Source organism: Odocoileus virginianus, chromosome 7, assembly GCF_023699985.2.
Source record: "Odocoileus virginianus isolate 20LAN1187 ecotype Illinois chromosome 7, Ovbor_1.2, whole genome shotgun sequence".
NCBI lineage: Eukaryota > Metazoa > Chordata > Mammalia > Artiodactyla > Cervidae > Odocoileus > Odocoileus virginianus.
The window spans coordinates 58,095,616-58,111,622 of NC_069680.1; positions in this window are offsets into that span (position 1 = coordinate 58,095,616).

Consider the following 16,007-nt stretch of genomic DNA (forward strand, 5'->3'; position numbering starts at 1 on the left):
GATTTTGTAGATCTTTTCTCTTCTCTTGTATTTCTTGACTATATAAGTCCGTTTAACATTTGTTGTAAAGCTGGTTTGGTTGTACTGAATTCTCTTAACTTTTGCTTGTCTGAAAAGCTTTTGATTTCTCCATCAATTTTGAATGATATCCTTTCCAGGTACAGTAATCTAAGTTGTAGATTTTTCCATTTCAGTACTATAAATATATCCTACCATTCATTTCTGGCCTGTAGAGTTTCTGCTGAAAGATCAGTGGTTAAGTGCATGGGGTTTCTCTTGCATGTTACATGTTCCTTCTCCCTTGCTGCTTTTAATATTATTTATTTGGGTTTTGTCTTTGTTAGTTTAATTAGTATGTGTCTTGGCATGTTTCTCCTTTGGTTTATCCTATATGGGACTCTTTGTGCCTCTTGGACTTTATTGACTATCTCCTTTTCCATGCTGAGGAAATTTTCAACTATAATCTCTTCAAAAATTTTCTCATACCCTTTCTTTTTCTCTCCTTCTTCTGGGACCCTTATTATTTGAATGTTGTTGCATTTGATATTGTCCCAGAGGTCTCCAAGACTATCCTCAGTTCTTTTCATCCTTTTTACGTTTTTGTACTCTTCAGAAGTTATTTCCACCATTTTATCTTCCAGCTCACTGATTCATTCTTATGCTTCAGATATTCTGCTATTGATTCCTCCTAGAGAATTTTTAATTTCAGTAACTATGTTGTTTGTCTCTGTATGTTTATTCTTTATTTCTTCTAGGTCTTTGTTAATTGATTCTTGCATTTTCTCCATTTTGCTTTCATGGCTTTTGATCAACTTTACTGTCATTATTCTGAATTATTTTTCAGGTAGTTTGCCTATTTCCTCTTCATTTATTTGGACTTCTGTGTTTCTAGTTTGTTCCTTCATTTGTGTAGTATTTCTCTGCCTTTTCATTATTTTTTTCAACTTACAGTGTTTGAAGTCTCCTTTTCCCAGGCTTCAAGGTTGAATTCTTTCTTCCTTTTGGTTTCCTGCCCTCTAAGTTTGGTCCAGTGGTTTGTGTAAGCTTCTGGTAGGGTGAGATTTATGCTGAGTTTTTGTTTGTTTGTTTTTCTTCTGTTGGGCAAGGCTGAGTGAGGTGGTAATCCTGTCTGCTGATGATTGGGTTTGTATTTTTATGTTTGTTTGTTTAGATGAGGCATCCTGCACAGGGTGCTCCTGGTGGTTGGGTGATGCCAGGTCTTGTATTACAGTGGTTTCCTTTGAGCTCTCACTATTCGATACCCCCTAGCGTTAGTTCTCTCGTGGTCCAGGGTCTTGGAGTCAGTGCTCCCACTCCAAAGGCTCAGGGCTTGATCTCTGGTCAGAAACGAAGATTCCACAAGTGGTCTGTTATGGCATTAAGTGAGATTAAAACAAATATCCAAAAATGAGAAACTGAAGATGAACCCCAGGCAAATGGCAGTTACAAAATCAGGCAAATAATAATTAAAATAATAGAATATACACATATACATATACACCCATGAGCCAAGTCAAAACAGTCCAACAAAAATAAAGTACAGTATATTGACCCAGCAAACAAAGTAAATCAAAAATTATATTTGCCAGTTAAGAACAAAACTAACTGAAGCACAAACTGGAAAACAAAACTGAAGAAGGTGCCAACTGGGGAATAAAGCAATGGAAACAAAACTAACAAATATGTTGAGAGGAAAGGAAGAAAGAAAGAAATAATAGATATGCAAAGTTAAATAGAGGTAGATGAAGAAGATTTATATATATATATTAAAGATTAACTGCAAGGGGAAAAGCAAAGTAGGAAAGGAAAACAGAGGAATAAATGTAGAAAAAATATAATAGGTTTAAAAAATTAGAAGCTAAAATTATAAAAAAGAGAAGAGATTTTTAAAAATGAAAGAAGAAAAAAAAGAAGGAGAAAAATAGGAAAACTCCACAGAACTACAAAAGCCCAATGTAGATACAGAGGTTTATAGCAACAATAAAAAGTGTGACTGTATATACATACACACACACACACCCATAAGCAAAATCAAAACAGTCCAACAAAAATAAAGTACAATAGCTTGACCTGGCAAACAGAGGAAGCCTAAAATTATATCTACCAGAACAAAACTAACTAAAGCACAAACTGGAAAACAAAACTAAAGCAATGTGCCAATTGGGGTATAAGGCAATGAAAATAAAACTAACATATGTTGAGAGGAAAGGAAAGAAGAAAAGAAAGAATAGCTATGCAAAGTTAAAGAGAGGTAGATGAAGAAGATTTATATACATTGAAGATTAACTGCAAGAGGAAAAGAACAATAGGAAAAGCAAACAAAGGAATAAATGTAGAAAAAATATAATATGTTTCTAAAAATAAAAAAATTAAAATTATAAAATAGAGAAAAGGGAAAAAATGGAAGAAGAAAGAGAAAAGGAAAAAAAGAAAAAACTCCACAGAACTGCAAAGGCCCAACATAGAGGCAGAGGTTTACAACAACAATAAAAAGTGTGACTGATAAACACATGTACATATATACCCATAAGCAAAATCAAAACAGTCCAACAAAAATAAAGTACAATACATTGACCTGGTGAACAAAGGGAACCAAAAATTATGTCTACCAGAACAAAATGAACTAAAACACAAAGTGGAAAACAAGACTGAAGCAAGGTGCCAACTGGGGTATAAAGCAATGAAAATAAAACTAACAAATATGTTGAGACGAAGGGAAAGAAAGAAAAGAAAGAATAGATATGCAAAGTTAAATAGAAGTAGATAGAGATTTATATATATTAAAGATTAACTGCAAGGGGAAAAGCAAACAAAGGAATAAATGTAGAAAAAAATAATAATAGATTTTTTAAATTGAAAATTAAAATTTTAAAAAGAAAAAAAATTCCTGAGAACTGCAAAAGCCTAATATAGAGGCAGAGGTTTATAACAACAATAAAAAAATATGAGTGAGAAAAAAAAAAAAGGTCAAAAGCTTAGTTAGAGTTCATAGTGCCAATAAAATTGACAACTACAACAGAGTCAGGGGAAAGGAAAAAAATGAAAAAAAATCCAAATCTACAGAACGCATCAAAACATAAGAGTAACAAATGTTTTTCTTGAGTCACTGCTGTCAGGTCCTTGCCCTCGCTGGGAGTTACATTCGCTTCATCTCCCTAGGATGCCCTCTGACACTGTGCTGATCTGTGGACCTGCTGTGGGGGCAGCTCAGAGTCTAATCTGTGTGTTCTACAGATTCTGATCTGCCCTACTCCTGTGCATTCTTGCCTCCAGTGTCCACAGCTATCAGAACTAGTGTGTTTTCTTTTGTGGGAGCTCTCAAAGACCTTTTACATATTCCACAGACACAAAGTCTGCCTAGTTGATTGTGTGGGTCTAATCTGCAAGCTGTACAGCTGGTGGGCGGGTTTTGGGCCTTCTTCCTCAGTCACACTGCCTCTGGGTTTCAACTGTGATTTTATTTCCACCTTTGGATATGGGCCACCCACTGGGGTTTGCTCCTGAGGCTGCCCTGGAGGACTTGGGTCTGCCCCAGTGAGGGCCAGGTGTGGAGGTGGTGCAGCTGCTTGGGTCGCAGGGGTTCTGGCAGCTCCAGGCACTCAGGGGAGTTGGCTGCTAGGGCAGCAGGAAATAGAGTGCTCTAGAAGGGTATGGCCACCAGTATTGGCCAATACGCTCCAGTAGTCTTGCCTGGAGAACCCCCCTCAATGACAGAGAAGCCTGGTGGGCCACAGTCCACAGGGTCACAGTGAGTCGGACACTGCGAGGCGACCCTGTGTGCATAGGCACAAGACTTCCTTTGCCTGTGGCAGCTCTGTCCCAGTGAGAGTTGAGCGTGAAGGTAGCGCAGCTGCTTGGCTTGTGGGGGCCCAGGCGGCACCAGGTTTTCAGGGACACAGACTGCCTCCACCGCAGGAGTTATAGCCCTATCAGAATATTTTTTCAAGCTTCTTGTAGCTGCCGATCAGAAGGCCTCTTTGGCTAGTCTTTCTCCGTAGCCCCGCCCCTTCAGGCACTTTGAGGGCTCCCTTGCCTGGGGTCCTTCTCTGTAGATCAGTGAGTCAGGCACTCAAAGGGGCACCCTGGATGGGGTCCTCCTCTAGTTCAGTGCATCAGGTGTTTGATGGGACAGCCTCTCTATTGTTCAGCTGCCAATGCTGTCATGTGGGGGAAGAGAGGCTATGGTGATGGCTCCAACCCCTACGTGTGACTTGCTTCCATGGCTGCCTGGCTTTCCTCCACAGGCATTTCCCACCACAGTCTCCTCCCTCACATCCCCTCAATCCATCTCTCCGCAGTCAACAGCAGCCCTGGGATTGCTCCACAATCCCTAAACTCCAGCTCCCAGCCATTTAGCCACCTAGGGTATCTATGGCTGTGGTAAGGGCTGTCTGATTCTCGTTCCATTTAGGCTGCCACAGATCAGCTGCTTCCCTCAGCCTTAAATGTTTCTCCTCTGACTCAGACAATTGCCCTGGTATGGGGATCAGGCCCCTGCTTCAGTTCCCCCACCCGCTGAGGGCAGGTCCAGTCCTACTAACACTCCCCTTTTTCCCCCTAGTTCCTTCATCCTACTGAGATTTGCATGGGTCTATATGTTCTTTTCTGCTGGTCAGGTACTCCTGTCCACACTCAGCTGGTGCTCTGCGTGCACTTCTGTGTCCTGATATATCCGTGGAGAGAGATGTATTCCATGTCCACCTACTCCTCCACCATCTTGCGCCTCCTATGTACTGCATTTTATATCACTGATATCAGGGAAGGACTTCCCTGCTGGCTCAGGCAGTAAAGTGTCTGCCTACAATGTGGAAGACCTGGGTTCGATCCCTGGGTTGGGAAGATCCTCTGGAGAAGGAAAGGGCAACCCACTCCAGTACTCTTGCCTGGAAAATCCCATGGACGGAGGAGCCTGGTAGGCTACAGTCCATGGGGCCACAAAGAGTCGGACACGACTGAGCGACTAAACTTTCAATATCAGGGAAAAGGAAATCTGTAGTTAAAATTATTAGAAAATTGGTCCTTTGAGGACCCACCTCTACTTGCCAGTGTCACCTTTTCTCCTAAGCATTTAAGTACTTCTGAGTTGAAATCCAGTTGTAATTTAGTAGCTCTGTGTCTTTTAGGGTTTACATTCACTCTGTTCATCCTAGCGTCCTATACAACTGTGTTGCTACACCCGCTCCCCCGCCAGGGCTTCAATACAGGAGACAGGTGAAGTGAAAAGACCAGCCACTGGCTCTCCACTCAAGCCTCCTCAAGTCTGGTGTCACTCTGCTTTTTCAGTCTTAATACACACTGTCACTACAAAAATTAAACAGGCAGGCTTAGTACTTATTATGGGTGGGTCTGTGTGTTTTAGTCGCTCAGTCGTGTCCAACTCTTTGTGATCCCATAGATTGTATCCCACCAGGCTCCTCTGTTCATGGGATTTTTTTCAAGCAAGAATACTAGAGTGGGTTGCCACACCCTTCTCCAGGGGATATTCCCGACCCAGGGATCAAACTGGGTCACCTGCATTGCAGGTAGATTCTTTACCGTTTGAGCCACAATCTACACTTTATTGAAGAGCATGAAAAAGAGTGATGGAGTCCAGGTGGATGAACCTATAATGGTGGAAAGACAAAAGGGAAACACAGCTGAAAATGGGGCACTTGTGCCATGACCTGAGCCATCTCCACTCTGATCACCCCGTTCTGCATGGTCAGGAGATAAACAGGCATTGCTTGTATTTGTAACACAGCTTTCAAATGTAATTTTATCCTAAAGGTAAGATCCATGGATGTAACAAAACAACAATAAGCTGAAACTGCATTTAAACTATATTCCCGTAGGAAATTATGAAAGTTCAGACTTAAAAAGCTTACCTTGCTTGCGTAGCAGCTAAGGACCTTCAGATGCACTGAGTTTTACTCTTAAAGATGGTAAGAGGGGTTTCACTCCTGACTGGTTTGGGACAATGCTCACCAGGGCTCAGAGGGGAGTTTGAAACACTTTAAATGGCAGATCATTTTCTCAAGCAGTTTTCTGCCTGTAAGCAGTTCCTGCCATTCTGTAACCCACAACAGGATTGGGAGTCAGACAGCTACTGGGGGCTACAGGGTTCCACAGAGACCCCATAGATGATGGAAACCAGGCTGTGAGCCAACAGCCAGGAGGGCACAATCACTCCTGTAAATGTGCCCCCACAGTCTTCTGTTATGAGGATAGAGTCAAACATGAATCGTCTTCCTAGGGTCCAGTGCTGACAATCTGGTCCACTCTCCACAACTCACCACCTGCCATCTCCTCCTCAGTTGTTCATCAGGGAAGTGAGGAAATACAGCCCTTCCATGGAGCACAGGGCTGTGGAATCCACAGAAATATCCCAGAATGAAAATCGTATCTTCCATGTACTACTTTGTAAGTTGGAATCAATTTTGGTTTCCAACTGAATGTGAGAACTGCAAAACACAAAATCTTTTTAAAATCCAGTTGAATTCTGCCTAATTTATTCATTACGTGGTAGTGGAATCTCTCACTTTAAGACAAAGGAGGGAGCAAATTTCCTTTCCATAACTGTATGTGGTGAAACACTTAAATCAAGCAAAACAAGTGGATATAAAAACCCAACTCAACCTAATCCAACACAGCAAAAAAGCCACTTGTGCTGTCTCTAAACTTAGAAATTGGTCTCTATGTATTTGAAATCATCATGTGAAAAATGTAAGCTATGGAGCCAAGTGTCAAAATGGTGTCTTGGTCTCCCTGGTGTTTTCAGAATGCTGAAACCAAAACTGTGGTGCTGGAGAAGACACTTGAGAGTCCCTTGGAAAACAAGGAGATCAAACCAGACAACCCTAAAGGAAATCACCCCTGAATATTCATTGGAAGGACTGATGCTGAAACTGAAGCTTTGGCCACCTGATTCGAAGAGCGACACATTGGGAAAGACTCTAATGCTGGAAAGAAGGCAGGAAGAGAAGGGGATGACAGAGAATGAGATGGCTGGATGGCATCACCGACTCAATGAACATGAGTTTGAGCAAATTCTGGGAGATGGTGAAGGACAGGGAAGCCTGGCGTGCTGCAGTCCATGAGGTTGCAAAGAGTTGGACATGACTAAGTGACTATACAACAACGTGTGTGTGTGTGTGTGTGTGTGTGTGTATGTGTATGGTGGTGGTTTAGTCACTAAGTTGTGTCTGACTCCTTGTGACCCTATAGACTGCAGCCTGCCAGGCTCCTCTGTCCATGGGGATTCTCCAGGCAAGAATACTGGAGTGGGTTGCCATTTCCTTCTCCAGGGAATCTTCCCAACCCAGGGATCGAACCGGAGTCTCCTGAATTGCAGGCAGATTCCTTACAGGCTGAGCTATGAGGGATGCCCATAGATATAGATATAGATAGATATGTATATATAGATATCTATGTATATACAGATGTTGTCACTTATATTACTCCATCCAAAAACATAATATAACACTCTTTTCAAGTGTACATGGAACATTCTCTATGATACATTATATGCTAGGCCTCAATACAAGCCTTGATAAGTAGGAAAATAGAAATAATATCAATCATCTCTTCTGACCACAACACTATGAGACTAGAAATCAACAAGAAAACTGAAAAAAGCCCAAACCCTTGGAGGCTAAGCAATATACGACTAAACAGCCAAAGGATCACTGAGAAGTTAAAAAAAGTAATAAAATTAATAAAAAATACCTGGAGACAAATGAAAATGTAATGATCCACAAGTCTATGGGATGCAACAAAGGAAGTTCTAAGAGGGAAGTTGTAGTGCTACAAGTTTGCCTCAAACAACAAGAAAAACCTCTAACAATCTAACCTTATGCCCAAAGGAATGGAAAAAGAATAAAGCAAACCCACACTGAGAAGAAAAGAGATCTTAAATATCAAAGGAGATAAGTGAATAAAAAATTGAAAAACACATAAGATCAAGGAAGCAAACAGCTGGTTTTTTGAAGTGAAACAAAACTGATAAACCTTTAAACAGACTCAATCAAGAAAAAAAGGGAGAGGACCCTAATCAATAAAAACCAAACATGAAAAATAAGTTACAATTGGCACCACAGAAATACAGAGGTTCATGAGAGACTACTATGAGTAACTATACATCAGTAAAATAGACAAGCTAATAGAAATGGACAAATTCTCTGAAATGTACAATCTCCCAAGACTAAACCAGGAAGAAATAGAAAACACCAACAGACCAATTACCAGTACTGGAATTTAACCAGTAATTTAAAACTTCCAACAAACAGAAATCCAGGACCAGATGGCATCACAGGTGAATTCTACTAGACATTCAGAGAAGAGTTAATGCAGACCCTTCTGAAATAATTCCACAAAAACTGCAGAGGAACACTTCTGAACTCATTCTGAGGTCAGCATCACCCTGTGGCCAAAACCAGAAAAATAAATCACAGAAACAAGAAAGTTTCAGGCCAGTAACATGGATAAACATAGATGCAAAACTCTCAATGAATTAATAAGGAAATCCAGGAATTCATTAAAAGGACCACACATTATGATCAAGCAAGATTTATCCCAGGGACGGAAGGATGGCTCAGTATGTACCTATCAGTGTGATACAACACAGTAACAGATCAAATAAAAGCCATATTACCATCTCAGTAGATGGATGTTGCAGCCTGGTGGAGCAGAGGCCAGAACCTGCCCCATGACTCGAGGGTACAGCAAACTGCGCCCTCGTGATTGTCCTAGTAAGCATGCCAAACGGACATTCTTGGGGCAGGATGTGCTCTCTGCTTCGCTTCGCTGCCTACCACTGTGTCCGTCCCCATGGAAACAAAACAAGATATTCCTGATCAACAGCAGAGCCTGCGCTAATCAAACTCCTCTGGTATAGCTAGTCCCTAATGATGTCGTGTGACTTCTGCCAATAAAAGTGTGGGCTGAAAGGAACCAGTTTGTCTTCCTGCCATGGAGAGCAGGAGGGCCCTCTGACTCCCCGCTTGCCAAATTATATGTCTGTCTTTTCATTACACGCTCGCCCTCATTTCAGGTCTCTCTCACCCACTGTGCTGGAAGTGTTGCAGGAAGGGGGACCCCTTCCAGGGCCTGAAACTGGGCTGTTGTCTAACACTCGGAAATGAATTGTCCGAGGAGACACATGTGCTGACAAAGCAAGAGATGTTATTGGGAAAGGGCACCCGGGCGGAGAGCAGGAGGGTAAGGGAACCCAGAACAGCTCTGCCACATGGCTGGCAGTCTCGGTCTTATGGTGATGGGATTAGCTTCTGGGTTGTCTTTAGCCAGTCATTCTGACTGAGAGTCCTTCCTGGTGGTGCAGGCCTTGTTCAGCCAAGATGGATGCCAGAGAGAAGGATTCTGGGAGGTGGTCAGACAGGTGGTGTCTCATTTTGACCTTTCCCAAACTCTTCCGGTTGATGGAGGCTTATTAGTTCCGTGATCCTTACCAGGACCTCCTGTCATAAAACAACTCATGCAAATAGTTACTATGGTGCCTGGCCAGGGTGGGCAGTTTCAGTCAATGTGCTTCCCCTAACAGAAGCGGCAGGTGGCACCAGAACAGGGACCTGAAGTCGGGAAGGAGACCCCCCCCACACACACAAGGGAAAAAACTGAACGTGAAGACAGAGAGCAGTAAGTGAGACCCCTGAATCGAGACCAGGCCCTCAGACTCTAAGGGTGGGAAGTCCCTTGTTGTCTTAGGAAGTCAGGGTGACAATGAGGAATGATTTGAGTAAAGGTGAGGAACGTTATCTCCAGCTTTTGAAGCACTGCCTCCGTGCTGCTGGCACGCAGGTGAAAGAGGAGCAAATGACACAATTGCTAAATGAGGTGGTTAAATATAATCCTTGGTTTCAGAAGGCACTCTAGATATTGAAAATTGGGACCGAGTGGGAGAAAATCTTAAAACAGCCCACAGGAGAGGGAATCACATACCCTGACCGTATTTGCGACCTGGGGGCTAGTGCGATGGGTCCTATACCCTCTACAGACTGAGAAACCTTGTGAAAAGGCCATGTCCTCAGAGGTGGCTCCTGTTAACCGTTCTGCCCCTTTGCCATCCAAGCTTGAGGACGATTTTACACCACGACCCCTCCATCGAGTCCAGAAATGTCGTGGGAGGATAAGCTGCTAACGCAGTTTCAGCAGGCCATGATCTCTGCCCTTCATTCGGGTGCTTTGTACATTGAGAACCATCTTGCTTTCTCTCTTGATTACAGGCCTAACCCCAATGATCCCACTCAGGTTGTTGCAACCCATGAAACTTTTGAAATCAAGGTTTTGAAGGAATTAAAATCTAGTATTAGGTTGAACGGAGCCAATTCCTCATATACACAGGGACTGTTGGAAATTTGTTTACGTGGGAGATGCTCATCTTACTATGTTAAAATGTAAGCCAAGGCTGCTTTAAGTGGTCCCCAACATTTACAGTTTTTTGCCTTATACTGAGTTGTGCCAAAATCAAGCCCATATTAATTTGGCTAATGGACATAGTCTTACTTTTGAAATGTTCACAGGCACAGGGCAATATACCAGCCCAACAACTCAACTGACTTACGAAGGTGTGCTAATGCTGCCGAAGGGCATGGCAGACAGTATCAGACCCTGGCAAGCATCCTGGTTCATTTGTTAAAATAATAGAGAGACCCAGAGAAGACTTCGCTGAATTTGTAGACCACCTCACATCTGCTCTCCACTGTTAAATTAACAGTCCTACAGCAGAGGACATTTTGTTAAAACAATTAGCCTATGAAAATGCCAATAAAGATTGCAAGGCCACCCTTAACCCTATTCGTCAAAATGGCAGCCTTGCAGATTTTGTCCGAGCATGTCAAAATATTGGTAGACAGGCTCACAAACAAACCCTGCTAGCCCAAGCAATTTGTGCTGCCTTTAAAAATAATTTTAACTGTTTCCCTGCCAAAATGCTTTCAAAGTGAAAAGCCTGGACATTTATAAAAAAGGATTGCCATTCCCGGCACAAAACAGGTGGTATAATACCTCTGCCTACTGGTGACATGAGAACACCAGGGCTGTGTCCTCAGTGCCAAAAAGGCCATCATTGGGCTAATCGATGCAGGTTAAAATTTTATAAAAACGGTTCCCGGGAAATGGCCAATGGGGCCAGCATCAGGCCCCACAGCCAATGGGGGCATGCCCTGAGAGGGCCTCCAGCACACCTTTCAGGCTGTCCTCAGCCTCTCAGCTGCTACCAGCAGAAGTGCTGGGTTGGACCTCCCAGCCAGAGTAACTGTTCAGATTAGTGAATCGGATCCTCGTTTAGCAATCCCTACTGGGATCCGAGGCCCCATTCCACCAGGGACCATAGGACTCATTCTAGTCAAAAGTGGCCTTAATCTTAAGGGCCTCCAAATTCTTCCTGGTCTTATTGACCCAGACTATTCAGGAAAAATTTAAGTAATGGCTCTCTCTCTCTCATTCATTCCATGTCATTCCTCAAGGTCAGCGAATTGCTCAGCTCCTTCTCTTGCCTTATCACATCCCTAACAATTCTAATTGTTATCCTGTCACCAGAGGAGAACAAGGATTTAGGAGCACAGGTGGTCAAGTAGTGTGCTTTACTCAACAAATACTCTCAGATTGGCCCACTTGTAAGGTTAAAATTCAAGGAAAAATCTTCTCTGGTCTCTTAAATACTGGGGCTGATGGTTCCATTATTACTTCTCATCAATGGCTAGATGACAGGCCCTTGACTGAACCCCAGGGAAAAATATCAGGCTTGGGAGAACCCGAACAACATACTCAAATTGCAGCAATTCTTCCTTGCCTAGGACCCGATAAACAACCCACCCATTTCTTTTTTCTTTTTTTCATTTATTTATATTAGTTAGAGGCTAATTACTTTAAAATATTGTAGTGGTTTAGACTGTGTGGATCACAATAAACTGTGGAAAATTCTTCAAGAGATGGGCATACCAGACCACCTGACCTGCCTCTTGAGAAACCTGTATGCAGGTCAGGAAGCAACAGTTAGAACTGGACATGGAACAACAGACCTGTTCCCAATAGGAAAAGGAGTACGTCAAGGCTGTATATTGTCACCCTCCTTATTTAACTTATATGCAGAGTACATCATGAGAAACGCTGGGCTGGAAGAAGCACAAGCTGGAATCAAGATTTCCGGGAGAAATATCAATCACCTCAGATATGCAGATGACACCACGCTTATGGCAGAAAGTGAAGAGGAACTAAAAAGCCTCTTGATGAAAGTGAAAGGGGAGAGTGAAAAAGTTGGCTTAAAGCTCAACATTCAGAAAACTAAGATCATGGCATCTAGTCCCATCACCTCATGGGAAATAGATGGGGAGACAGTGGAAACAGTGTCAGACTTTAATTTTTTGGGCTCCAAAATCACTGCAGATGGTGATTGCAGCCATGAAATTAAAAGACGCTTACTCCTTGGAAGGAGAGTTATGACCAACCTAGACAGCATATTAAAAAGCAGAGACATTACTTTGCCAACAAAGCTCCATCTAGTCAAGGCTATGGTTTTTCCAGTGGTCTTGTATGGATGTGAGAGTTGGACTTTGAAGAAAGCTGAGCACCGAAAAATTGATGCTTTTGAACTGTGGTGTTGGAGAAGACTCTTGAGAGTCCCTTGGACTGCAAGGAAATCCAACCAGTCCATCCTGCAGGAGATCAGTCCTGGGTGTCCATTAGAAGGACTGATGCTGAAGCTGAAACTCCAATACTTTGGCCACCTCATGTGAAGAGCTGACTCATTGGAAAAGACCCTGATGCTGGGAGAGATTGGGGGCAGGAGGAGAAGGGGATGACAAAGGATGAGATGGTTGGATGGCATCACCGACTCAATGGACATGAATTTGAGTAAACTCCGGGAGTTGGTGATGGACAGGGAGGCCTGGTGTGCTGCGATTCATGGTGTCGCAAAGAGTCGACATGACTGAGCGACTGAACTGAACTTAACTGAGTGGTTTTTGCCATACATTGATATGAATCAGCCATGGATTTACATATGTTCCCCATCCTGAACCCCCCCCACCTCCCTCCCCATCCCACCCCTCTGGGTCATCCTAGTGCACCAGCCCTGAGCACTTATCTCATGCATCAAACCTGGACTGGCGATCTGTTTCACAATTGATAATATACATGTTTCAGTGCTATTCTCTCAGGTCATCCCATCCTCACCTACCCATTTCTAACCTTTAATTATAGACATTCCCTGTAATTTATGGGGCAGAGATCTGCTTGCCCAATGGCACCTAGTTCTCACCAATGAGGAAAAGACAAATCATATGATGGTGAGAAGGGGGTACCAATCAGGAAAAAATTTACAGGGAGATACTTCTCCTTTATCTATTCAGCCCAAATTGAACAGAAAAGGGCGAGGATATAAAATTTTTTAATTAGGGCCATTGACATTTCTCTACCACCACACGCCACACATCTAATGTGGCTTATGTCTAAACCTGCTTGGGTGGATCAATGGCCTCTAGCAAAGGAGAAACTTGTACCTTTACAAGCCTTAGTAGAAGAACAAGTTCAGGCAGGACACACAGAAGAGAGTGCTAGTCCTTGGAATACTCCAGTTTTACGATCCCTAAAAAGCCAGGCAAATGGAGGCTGCTTCATGATCTCGGAGCTATTAATGCAGTTATGCAACCCATGGGGACCTTGCAGCCTGGACTCCCATCCCCTTCAGCCAAACCTCAAAATTGGCCAATTGTAGTTCTGGATCTTAAAGATTGTTTTTATATAATCCCCTTAGCCCCACAAGACAAAAAGAACTTTGCATTTTTGGTGCCCAGTATTAACCAACAAGCTCCCATGAAATGGTACCAATAAAAAATGCTGCCTCAGGAAATGATGAATAGTCCTATGCCATGCGTGGCTAGCACTCTGGAGGGAGCTCGGTCCCTCTATCCTCAAGCCTATATGTTTCACTATATGGATGACATACTCTTAGCTGCCCAGGAGTAGTCTCTCCTAAATCCACTTTTTCACCAAGTTCAACATGACCTCGGAGAAGGCAATGGCACCCCTCTCCAGTACTCTTGCCTGGAAAATCCCATGGATGGCGGAGCCTGGTAGGTTGCAGTCCATGGGGTCGCTAAGAGTCAGACACGGCTGAGCGATGTCACTTTCACTTTTCACTTTCATGCATTGGAGAAATAAATGGCAACCCACTCCAGTGTTCTTGCCTGGAGAAACCCAGAGATGGGGGAGCCTGGCTGGCTTCCATCTATGGGGTCTCACAGAGTTGGACACGACTGAAGCGACTTAGCAGCAGCAGCAACATGACCTTATATGATGGGGACTACATGTAGCCCCTGAAAAAATTCAAAGAACAGCTCCCTTTTTCTATTTAGATTATCGGGTTTCAGAATGCACCATTACACCCCAAAAGTATCCATTAGATACAATAATCTCAAAACGTTAAATGATTTTCAAAAGCTTTTCTTTTCAGTTCAGTTCAGTTGCTCAGTCGTGTTTGACTCTCTGTGACCCTATGAACTGCAGCACGCCAGGCCTCCCTGTCCATCACAAACTCCCGGAGTTTACTCAAACTCATGCCCATTGAGTCGGTGATTGCCATCCAGCCATCTCATCCTCTGTCGTCCCCTTCTCCTCCTGCCCCCAATCCCTCCCAGCATCAGGGTCTTTTCCAACGAGTCAACTCTAGATAGAAACCCATGTAGTTACAATCAACAAAGGATGCAAGAATATACAACGGGGAAAGACCATCTCTTCAATAACTGGAGGGAAAACTGAACAGACATGTAAAAGAATGAAATTAAAATATTCTATAACAACATGTACAAAAATAAAATCAAAAGGATTAAAGACCTAAGCTTAGGATCAGAAACCACAAAATTCCTAAATGAAAACATAGGCAGAACATTTGATATAAATCATAGCAATATTTTTTGTATCTACTAAGGGAAACAAAAGCAAAAAGTAAACATATGGGACCTAATTAAACATAAAAACTTTTGCACGGCAGCGGGTAACATGACAAAATGAAGTAAAAACATTCTGAAAGGGAGAAAATAGTTGCTAATAATATGACAAATAAGGGTTTAATATCCAAAGTACATTAAACAGCTCATACAATTCAGCATCAAATGAACAATCTGATTAAAAAATTGACAGAGCACCTGTTGTTCAATCTCAGTCATGTCTGATTCTTTGCAATCCCATGAACTGCAGCATCCAGCATGCCAGGCTTTCCTGTCCTTCACTGTATCCCTGAGTTTGTTCAAACGTGTATCCATTGAGTCAGTGATGCCATCGAGCCAACTCATTCTCCGCCGTGCCCCTTCTCCTCTTGCCCTCAATGTTTCCCAGCATCGGGGTCTTTTCAAATGAGTGAACTCTTTGCATAATGTGGCCGAGGTATTGGAGTTTCCGCTTCAGCATCAGTCTTTCTGATGAATATTCAGGGTTGATTTCCTTCAGGATTGACTGGTTTGATCTCCTTGCTGTCCAAGGGATCTCAAGTCTTCTCCAGCACCATAGCTGGAAAGCATCAGTTCTTCAGCACTCAGCTTTCTTTATGGTCCAATTCTCACATCTGCACGTGACCACTGGAAAAAGCATAGATTTGACTATTCAGACCCTTGTCAGCAAAGTGATGTGTCTGCTTTTAAATACACTGTCTAGATTTGTCATAGCTTTTATTCCAAAGAGCAAGTGTCCTTTTTTAATTATTGTATTTATTTTAATCAGAGGCTAATTACTTTCCAATACTGTGGTGGTTTTGCCATACATTGACATGAATCAGCCATGGGTGTACATGTGTCCCCCGTCCTGAGCCCACCTTCCACCTCCCTCCCCATCCCATCCTTCTGGGTTCCCAGTGTACCAGCTTTGAGAGCCCTGTTTCATGCATCGAACTTGGACTGGTCATCTGTTTCATGTATGGTAATATACATGTTTCAGTGCTATTCTCTCAAATCATCCCACCCTCACCTTCTCCCACAGAGTCCAAAAGCCTGTTCTTTATATCTGTGTCTCTGTTGCTGTCT